The 10991-nt window shown below is 38.4% G+C and overlaps 1 pseudogene; it reads left to right on the top strand.

The window, feature by feature from the left end:
- The first annotated feature begins 3212 nt into the window (after positions 1–3212).
- LOC121791944 lies at positions 3213–10161 on the top strand (annotated as a pseudogene).
- Positions 10162–10991: the final 830 nt, after the last annotated feature.

The raw sequence follows: 10991 nt of genomic DNA, 5'->3' as shown, positions 1-10991 counted from the left end.
AAGATTACTGCTCCGGAGAAGCCTAAGGCTGAGATTGCTTCTCTAGTTGCTGTTACCGTGAGGCCGGCAGGGAGCAATCCGTTCGGCCAGGCGAGGCCAAGAGAAGAGGTGTTGAAGGAGAATGGCCAAGATTGGAAGGAGATTGAGGAGAAGCTTGAGTCTACCCAGATTAAGGAGGTTGTTTCTGATGGACCGTATCCTCCTAGGAAAAACTTTTGGAGTGGAAGAGAGAGGCGGCAGGTGATGGTGGTGCTGCGGAGGATGAGCTCGGGATGAAAACACCAGTTGTTAAGAGCCTCCTGCTCCTAACGGTGAATTCCGTCCGAATTCACAACTATAACACCATCATTCCGGCGCCCTCGTTTAAGGGTCGGCGGACAAATGATAGGGCTGGCGCGGAGGAGTCTCCGTCGGCAGCGTTGAGAGTTTAAATCCATTGATTAATCCGGCGCCCAAGTCTTGGGTCGGCCGTGATCTTCGGAGATAGAGCTGGGCGCAAGAATGAATCTTGTCGGCAGCGATAGATAATTTTGGATACTTGATACTCCACAAGTGGGCAAACGATAATGATTTTATTAATTGATTGAATGAATAAAAAAGATAACAGTCTATCATATTTATAATGCTACTGACTTAATGAACAAGAAAACAAAGATATAGAAAAAGATATGCTAAATCCCTATAATATCTAAACTAAATAATAATAATAGAGGTTCGTATCAACTCCCCCACGGTTAAAATCCACCTTGTCCTCAAGGTGGGAACCACGAAGCAAAAAGGAGAGTTGAAAGCAGAAGCTTCAGCGAGGCAACTCCTCCTGGATCAAACACACACCGAACAGATGAACGTCTCCCTTCTTCACTTCCATAAAAAATCAACAAAGGAGACCCAACTTTGTCGGAAAAATTCCTTGCCAAATCGAAAAGCTTGTCCACGCCTCCCAGAATGCCCAAGCATGGCCTGTCATTACTCGGAGGGATCAACCTTGCATCTTTGTCGAGCGATGTTGATCGATGATTCATACTTGGAACATCACCGACATTCAAATCCACATAGACACAAGCAATTACGGGCAAATCGGTGTAAGCACCATCTCCTTTCTTGCCCCAACAATTTCCAACAACATTTTTGGATGACACTTGAACAACATTGAGTGAGGCGTTTATCTTCTCCACTTCACCAATAGAACCATCCTCCTCTTTATCTTCTAGCAATGTCTCCTCCTTTTCACCAATCTTCTCATCATATACCCCAACGAGCACTTGCGGTGGCTCACTGTCGTTCTTGACAATCCCTTTGTTCTTGAGGAACTCTCCAGGGGACTCGTTGTTTTGAACATCAAGAGGAACGCCATCATTGTGAACATTGGTAATGTCATGGGGAACATCGTGGGAGTATTATCAGTTTTCTCTTCGGCTAAATTCTCATCTTGAATGTTCTCCTCAAACTCCTCCCCATCATTCGCATAACAGAGAATGCGTTGTTTACACACATGTCCCATCACCCATTTCTCGGGACAGTGCCAGCAGAGACCCAACCTGGACCGTTCTGACTTCTCCGCCTGGGAGACTCGTATTAGCGGCAGGCGTGGCTGCTCCGGAGTTTGACTGGTCACACGTGCGGACTGACTGTACAGGTCCCGCGTTGGCTTTTCGGTGGAGTAGCGGGGCTGGTGGTCCTGCTGTTGCGCCGGTGGGTCCCAGTACGTTGGGCGGTGCCGCTGCATTGCGGTTGTCGGGTAGCGATCAAACCCTAATTGGGTCTGATGATCTCCGCGATCAGATAGGTGGCCACCCCTCTCGATGTAGCCACCGTGGTGTCGGGGCCAAGCGTCTTGCGCCCGATCGCGGTACCCGATGGGCTGGTATCTCGGCCGTGGGCGACGATCAGGTGGATCCAAGTGGTGTGAGACGTAGGGTGATTCTGGATCAGGCCACGACGGCGGATGGAGTACTTCCACCCGGCTGCTCGGAGGGTCCCAACTGGTTACACGGCGAGGTTGGGCCGGCTGGTAGGGACGGAATGGCTGTGTGGCCTGAGGGAAGTCGTATTGACGACGGCGATAGCCGGCGTAGTCGTATGACATGTTGACGGACTGAGGCGTGGCTGTGGTGGTTGATGATCGTCTGACTTTGACGCGGCACGCGGGAATCCTTCCCGTCGGGCGTTGCAGAAGTAGTGTTGTCCTGCGGCTAGAGCTCGGCGGACAGGCGGGATTCGACAACCAAAGCAGTTGCTGTGCGCAGAATGTTTTCCGTCGGGCAGCGGTGTAGCTTCGGTTCGAGATGGTGGGAGGGTCAACTCTCAATGAAGGCACCAGTTGTTAAGGAATCGCTTCCTCAACGTGTATATTTCAGTCTCGATCAAGAAACGACGATCAAGAAACGAAGCCGACGTTGTCGAGCGCCCAATGCGTGGTGGCTGAGCGCGAGAGTCTCTCGTCGGCAGCCTTGGGGGGTTGTTTCTTGAAGAACAATTAATTGAGCCAAAGTATTAATTCATACATTCATTGACTAAATATTATGGAAGACTCCACACATATTTATAATATGTGTGGATACAAAAAAGATGATAATCTCTAAAATATCTAAACAAATTAAACAACTAAAACTAAAGATTCGTATCATGGTATCAAACGCATTACTCAAACTTTAAAAATATCACTAAACAACTTTTGCACTTTTTAAACTTTTTTTAGTCCAAATTACTCCCCAGCCCATTAGCTCTACTTACGAAATGGAAATTCAAAAAAATATTTTATTTAAATATATTTTGAATTTTTTAAATAAAATTCAAAAAAATTATATTGTCCTTATATTATAGGAATGATTTATATTACACAAATTTTATTTTATTCCTCTATAAATTCAGAAAATGAAATTGTGGCAGTTAATCTCATCACAATAGACTAAAATGCCTCTTTAAGGGTTGGAGGGTATTTTAAACAAAAAATAAAAATTTAAAAGTTCAAAAGTTCTTCCTGCGATATTAATAAAAGTTTATGAATGTAGGGTGAAATTTTAAACAATTCTCAGAAAAATATAAGCTGGATTTGTCAGCTTATTAATTTATTTAAATTTATAGAGAAAATAAATTAATCGAGTTTTAATTTTAAAAAATGTATAATTAAAAATTTTAATAATTTTTAATTTGATTTAATTAAACCAAATATTTAAAATAAATCAAACGTGCTAAACATGCATTAAACGAAAATGAGGGTTACAGATGGTGCTTATATAAGGTATGAAATATATCATTTTGATTTTTAATTATTTATGTATATCTCTTCTGAATAATTGATTTTATGAGTTAGGTGAAATATGTTAACCCCTTTTGCAATTCAAATTTTTTTAGCTTAGTAATAATGGCTTTCTTTACTTATATGTTGAGGATTATATATTTAATTTGTTAGGAGAATGCAAAATAGTAGTAGCACTTAACAATAAACCAATTCCACATTTAAACTTCTTAATTAAAAGATTCAAACTAAAATATAAATATTATTGGTAAAAACTTTATTTCTCTATCATAAAATGAAGTATAACTTAAGTTCAAAATAAAAAAATACATATATAATAAATTATTGAAAAAAGATCTTGCCAAAAAATAACTAAAGATACAATAGTATAATATAGTCCCTCAATTTCCTAAAAATAGAAACTTTTAAAGGGACACGGGTTTTAATACAAAATTGATAAAAATAAAAGAAATAAAAAGAAAAAATGTGTTAGTGAAAAATGAGTCTCGCTTCATAAAGAAAAAAATTTCAAATGGAATGTTTCTATTTTAAATATACGGACTAAATAGAAATAGTTTCTATTTTTAGGAAATGAAAAGATTAACATATGGCTTTAGGACAGAAATAAGGCATATGATTTAGACATTTAGTAATGTTTACGAAAGATATTGGAATGGTGAAATTTGTGGAAAACATTCGGCGTCCAAATTATTTGTAAAGTTCATGTAATAAATACAGTTGTTAGGCTAATTAATACTCCTTTCATGATCTCATGTTACTCGCACTTTTTATTTTAGGCCGTAGATTTGAGATTGATTTTTTAGTATAATTAAATTAGAATTTTAAATATGATGAGACATCAACTAATAAAAGAGCTATTAACTTAATCTAACATATTAATTAAATACATTAATTCTAACTTTAACTAGAAATAGTGTAAGTAGTTTGTGACAAGCCGAAATGAAACAGTGCAAATAACATGGGACGGACGAATAAAAAATCCATAGTCCATCTATACCAAGTTGGCATGGTGAGTTGGTGTACCTCACCATTAACTCATTGACAAATGGACGCCCACATGCCACATCAAATGAATATCAATTCAATAAATCTAATTGCACAAAATAGACATGTATTATTAATGGAAAGTGGCATTATATTACTACTATTAAATTGGAAAATATCATCATAAAATAGGCGTGCAATATAATTACAATATATATGTATATTGACCTATTAATGTAAGTACTTAATATTTTAAACATAAAAATTATTTATACATTATTTTTCATGCCAAGAAAAAAAATCATATTAACTCTTTGATAGTAGTACTATTTTGATGTAACTAAACTTTTCGGCAATCATCAAGCTATTCTATTTAAAATAAAACTAATAATTTTCAGTTTGATTTTTTATTTTCTTATTTTAAAAATTTCATGAAATTTTTTACATGATAATAAGAAGATATTGAAAATTATAATGGATTTCTTAATATACTAACGAATGATAAGTTATAGTCATAATTTTTATTTGTGTAAAGTTTTTGTTTATACTATATAAATACAAAATAAGAAAAAAAGGTCTAATTCATAAAATCTCAAAATAGTACTATCAAGAAAGAGTTTTAATATAATTTTTTTTCTTGGCATGAAAAGTAATGTAATACAGTATGATTAAGGTCAATATGCATATATATTACGCGCTTCTTCTAATATTTTGTGATGATAATTTCCATATTTAATAGTAGTAATATAATCTCAATTTGCATAATTAATAAATGTCTATTTTGTGCAATTATTTTTATTGAATTGGTGTTTAATTGATGTGGCATATGTACCATTTTTTTATTTTCATTTGTCAATCAGTTATTGGTGAGGTACACCAACTCACTATGCCAACTTGGTATGGATGTACTACTATGGAATTTTTACTCGGGACAGAGGGAGTAATAGAATAAAGACCAAATCATATAGTAAAGTTTTAAAATCAATAATTTCCGGGCTTGTTAATAATGACATAAAAATAATTGTACATAATTGTATAATTAATTATATGTACATAATATCTGTAAATTTTATATTTAATTTTATTGATTTTGGTTAGATTGAATTTATCATTTATCAAATTAGTTTTACTAAATAGCCCCTTACTATATTTCAAAGATATCATTAAAGGCATTTAAAATTTTTATTCATACAATCTATGAATAATGAAAAATATCATTTATTTGTGAATATGCTGTATAAAGTCGCCACTGCTAATGTAACGGATTAATGTAAAAAACACATGTATCCATTACTATAATAAAGATCAAGATTGGAGCATTCAAATAGTCAGATGGGCAGACTATATTTCTAAGAGGATTTCTTACCAACTTGTTCGCATTTTTAATCCTAAAATGTAATATTTGTAATTTGTGGGATGAGAATATTGATCGTTCGATAACTATGCAACTATCAATTTGTAAAAAAAACATCTTTTACTTAAATGATTGCAAAGGGTTATTAGGCCATCCACAATGGGAATAGCCCAGTCATAGCCTAGCCAAAAACTCCTCTGCCACATCATCAACACTAAAAATCCTCCTGCCATATCATCAACACTAAAAATCCTCCCGCCACATCATCAAAACAAGCAAATAGCCCAATCATAGCCTAGTCACATCACTAGCCACATCACTAATAACAATTATATAAAATGAAATAATTAACAATCACACAATATACAGAATTTAATTTACGAGACATATACGAGAAACATTAATAATACTATTAAAATTTAAAAAGTACAATAATTTAAAAAAAGTACAATAATTAAAAAAAAAGTACAATAATTCACTCATTGCCTCCGTCGTCGTCTCCTCCGTCGCTGTCGTCACCCTGGCCTCCGCCTCCGTCGCCACCGTCGCCGCCGCCTCTACTCCCGCCGGTCTCCCTCCGTGCCGCCTCCAACTCGTCCTGTATGCTCATGAGAAGAGTTTGAAGCAAACTCTTCTCCACGGGGTCCACCGCCGCCCGCCATTCGGCCATCGTCTTGACCATCTGATTGCGCGTTTGTTGACGCGCGAAGAATTTGAGATCCGCTATGGATTGGCCAAGGGGGGATGCCGACTTGACCTCCTGTGAACCCCCGGCTGCCCCCCTCACCTCCCGTTGAGCCCGCTTGTGCCCAACCGGGTGAGTTCGGCGAGGGTACGAACGAGGGGTCAGGACCTCCTGGGCCGTCTCGGGGAGGTCGTGGGAACCACTGCTGCTGCTGCTGCTGTAATCACTGGTATAGTTCAGTCGTTGCTTCTTCGGCCAGCCAGCGTCGACACCTACTCGGAACTTCTCGGAGTCGTTCAACACAACATAGCAGTTCCAGTAGGTGAAATCCTTATACAACCCTTTCTGGGGGATGGCTTTCTCTGCTATCCTCCTGCAGTTTTCCTCCGTTTGGCCACTGCTTTGTATGCGGAGGGCGTTGGCGTACAACCCCAAAAATCGGGAGACAGCAGCCCTGATTCGGTCCCACCCCTTCCGGCAATCCCCACGGTGCGTGGCCCCCCCTCCGGGCAAAATGTCTGGTAGGCTGCTGCTATCTTGCCCCACAAGTTGACGATCCTCTGGTTGTTCGAAACGAGAGGATCGTCACAAACACTCACCCACGCCTTGGACAGCGCGACGTTCTCCTCATCCGTCCACCTCCTCCGTACCGAGCAGTCGTCCTCACCCGGCTGCGACGACTCGTCGACCTTCTTCCCCTTGCCCTTCTTCTTTGGGGCGCCACGACCCTGCACTACTCCCCCCGTTTGAACGGGAGTTTCCGGAACTCCGAGAATATCAAACCCCAACTCCTCTAAGGAACAAGCATCAAATTACGTGAACTGCGCATCCGTTGGGGTCGATGTGTGCGAAGAAGCAGTCGAAAAATCAAAACTGGGTCGATAGACGTCCCTCTCCCCCCGGCGTCCCCTGCGCCGCCGGTACCCCACCTGTCGGGTGCTGCATAGCGGTCCCCCCTCCCCCCTCCCCGCGGCATCATCTGCATCCCGGGCGCCCACCCCGGCATCATCTGCATACCGGGTTGCATCCCCGGTACCCCCTGCCACGCCGGCATACTCCCCCCAGCTGCCATTCCGGGCATATTCCCCCCGGCTGCCATCCCGGGCATCATGTCCTGCCACGAGTACATGTTGTAGTACCCTGCCATCGGACCCCATCCACCTCCCACGGGTACCGGGAGAGTTTGAGACCCGCTCGTCACTGGAATACCTTCGTTGGTGTTCTCCATTTCTCGGTGTTGATCTTGTGCAGAAAGTAAGATAGAGAGAGTACTCGTTAAAACAAGTGGTGCGAATGAATATGACGTGCAAACCGTGTATATATAGGGTTTCGAAAAAAAAAATTTCCGCTCGGCTGTGCGCTAGGCGATCCGGGCGCTGCAATAGCGCCGAGCGGATCGCCCAGCGCACCGCCGAGGGCTCGGCGGTTTTTAATTCCGAAATCCGCTAGGCGGTTGCAATGGACCGCCTAGCGCCGGCGCTCGGCTAGGCGGCGCGCTTGGCGCAATTGCGGATGACCTTATGTAATTTGTTAAAATATTTTAATTAAATATTTAAAATAAAGAAATTCATTTACAATGTAAAATACTTCAAAATTCTAATTATCTATAAACAATGTACTACAATTACTCTGTAATTTATTTTGAGAAACAAATATAGTACAGCAAGATTGAACTAATACTAGTCTAATCTATAATTTATTTTGAGAAACAAATACGTTTGAAGTGGCCATTTTATTTTTTCGTAATAATTAATTATCACTCTTTTTTCTCCTTTTGTTATCGTCATTTTTCACATTTTATTTTTATCTATATTTTAGTCTATTTTATTATTGATTTCTCTTTTATAATATACTTTATTCTTTCTTTTATATTATTATTTATAATTTAATTCTCTAAACTCTACGTACTTTCTTTGTTATATGTTAATAGACTATTTTTGTCGATTTGATCCGTTTTATAAAAATAGAAACTTCTATCTTTACAATATTTCCAAAAAAATTGTAGATAAAAGAGGTATATCATCTATTTACCATATCAAAAAGTAAAATATATCATTTCAAAAACTAATACATTCCAAATGAAAATAGTATATAAAAATGTAAATAACTTTAAAAAAAAAATAATAGTACAAAACACATTAAAAACATAAAATATAGTATTGACTTCTCAAAAACCTTCCCTTTTAAAGAATGATTTTTCATGAAAAAAAAGATAAATATGATAGTTATAAGAATTTACCTCTCTACTGATGGAGAGATAAAATGCCTCTTCAAAATGAAAAAATATATACTCATCCCCTAATTAGATAATGATTTCAATGAAAAAAATATATATTTATTATATAACATTATTTCTTCATTTACCTATGTCCTTGAGATGGTATTAGTTGTAATAAATTATAGTACAGATATTTTGCGTCTATGGTACTAAACGTCTCGATCTAAGACTTATCCCTTGGCATTAGATATTCTCATTAAAATATCAATTTTATCTAAACGATGTACTGGTTCAAATAGATTAATAAAGAGGTGAATAGGCAAGTTGTAGAATATATATTTCGAGTAATATTTCAAAGTGAAAATTACTAACTCAAAACTGACCGGGGCACCGTGTTACAAATAGATTGGGTTAGGATCGATTATATGAAAGATATTTTAGTTTATATTTTCATGTATTTTTCTAAATTCTCATGTTTTTTTTATAATTTCTAAATAGTAATACTTGAGGGTTTCAAAATGTTTATAAGATTCTTTTTAAATATGTAGTTCATAGATATAATCTTTGGATAGTTTTATAAGGGAGGGGATAGTAATCAAATGAAAATATCAAATATTCGTACAAACTCCAAACTATGATCTGAACCGTTAGAAAATGTTATTTATGACAAAATAATAGTAACAAAAAATGTCAACACACATTTTTTGTTGCTATTATTTTGTCATTTGTTGACATTTTTTAACGGTGCAGATTATAGTTTGGAGTTTGTATAATATTTAGAGTTTGCATTTTATTACTACCCTATAAGGTTATAGGGAGTATATGAAATCAAAATAATGTAGAAATTTCCTGTATGAAATCTCATATTATTTCTCTGCTGTGTATCAAACAATGCAATTTTAATTTTAATTTATTTATTGTAACATAGCCTACTTTTTGGTGGGACGGATACATCCGCTATCACTATAGAATGGGCAATGTCTCTTCTTCTCAACCACCCTCACATCCTTAAAAAGGCCAGAGAAGAACTTGAAACCAAAATCGGACACAACCGATTAGTAGTTGAAGAAGACCTATCCAACTTGCCCTACCTCCACAACATTATCATGGAGACCTTCCGGCTCTTCTCGGCGGCACCACTGCTCGTGCCCCACATGTCGTCCTCTGACTGCAAAGTCGGGGGATACGACATCCCAAGTGGCACTCTCGTATTCATCAACGCATGGGCGATACACAGGGACCCCGGCTTGTGGGAGGACGCCGCTAGCTTCAAGCCCGAGAGGTTCGAGGGGGTAGAAATCGAAGCGCATAAGTTGATGCGTGCCCCGGGGTGGGGCTAGCTCAACGGCTTGTGGGGCTGGCGTTGGCGGCGATGGTGCAATGCTTTGAGTGGGAAAGAGTGGGTTTGGAGGAGGTAGATTTGGGGGAAGGAGATGGGCTAACTATGCCTAAGTTGGAGCCTTTGCGAGCTATGTGTAGGCCAATGGAGATCATGAACAAGTTTGTTGCTGCCGATGGAACAAAGATATAGGTGCAACTCCAACCTGATGAACGTGCTAACTAAAATGATAATGTATTGTAGTGTTGTTTAAATCATAAATGATATTCTGAGTCGTAAGAAATGATATATTTTGAATGAAAATTGAAACGTTGTTTGGTTATTCTTTAAATTAAACTATATACAATCACTTCATTAGACTTACAACTGATTTGTTAGACAATTTATTAGTGAATCCAACAAAATAACAACCAGAATAGACAAACAACCGCACAACACCAAGCTTGACTCACCTACCCCTCACCCCTACAAGACGCATAGTAGGCTCGGGATAAGCTTTTAAGCACATTCGATACCAAAGACCCATCCTCAATCAACTCCTACAGGTTTAATATAAGATTTTCTATTTATTTATGCTTCTTGTCCCTAGTTAAACCATATTTTGTTACCTAGGCACATAAATAGAACCAAATGCATCAAAACATTCAATATATCTTCGGAATCCATGTTTCAAAATATCCCTAACTTGCTAAGAACAATCAAAAAGTTGTAGCCTACCATTTCGAAAGATAACATGATAAAAACTATAAAATCTACCATTTGGGGTCAGTTCAAGGTGGATTGGATCTCTCGATCTTCAATTCTCCTCGAAAAATGGCTCAAGGCTTCAAATCTTTTTCCAAATTGCACCTGTAGTTGTCCAAACTCTTTTGGGAGTCATGCCCTAGCTATTTAAATAGCTAGGGCTTGAAAATATGCCCAAACGCATTTTTCCCGATTTGGCAATTCTTGGCTCAGAAAAAATGCGCGACCTGCACGTTTTTCTAACTCGCGACACACTCAAATCGCCTGGCCAGGTGTTATCGTTTCAAAAATGCTAGAGTCGAGCGTTTTTTTCTCTACAATGTGTAGTCTTTGTAAAACAGTCATATCTTCTTCTACCAAACTCCGATTCGCCGCCGCCTCTACCACCAAGCCACCTCCAATTGATAA

Source organism: Salvia splendens, unplaced genomic scaffold (genome assembly GCF_004379255.2).
Source record: "Salvia splendens isolate huo1 unplaced genomic scaffold, SspV2 ctg973, whole genome shotgun sequence".
NCBI classification, from domain to species: domain Eukaryota; kingdom Viridiplantae; phylum Streptophyta; class Magnoliopsida; order Lamiales; family Lamiaceae; genus Salvia; species Salvia splendens.
The sequence above is the reverse complement of the archived record's forward strand: the minus strand, read 5'-3'. Positions and strand labels throughout refer to the sequence as shown.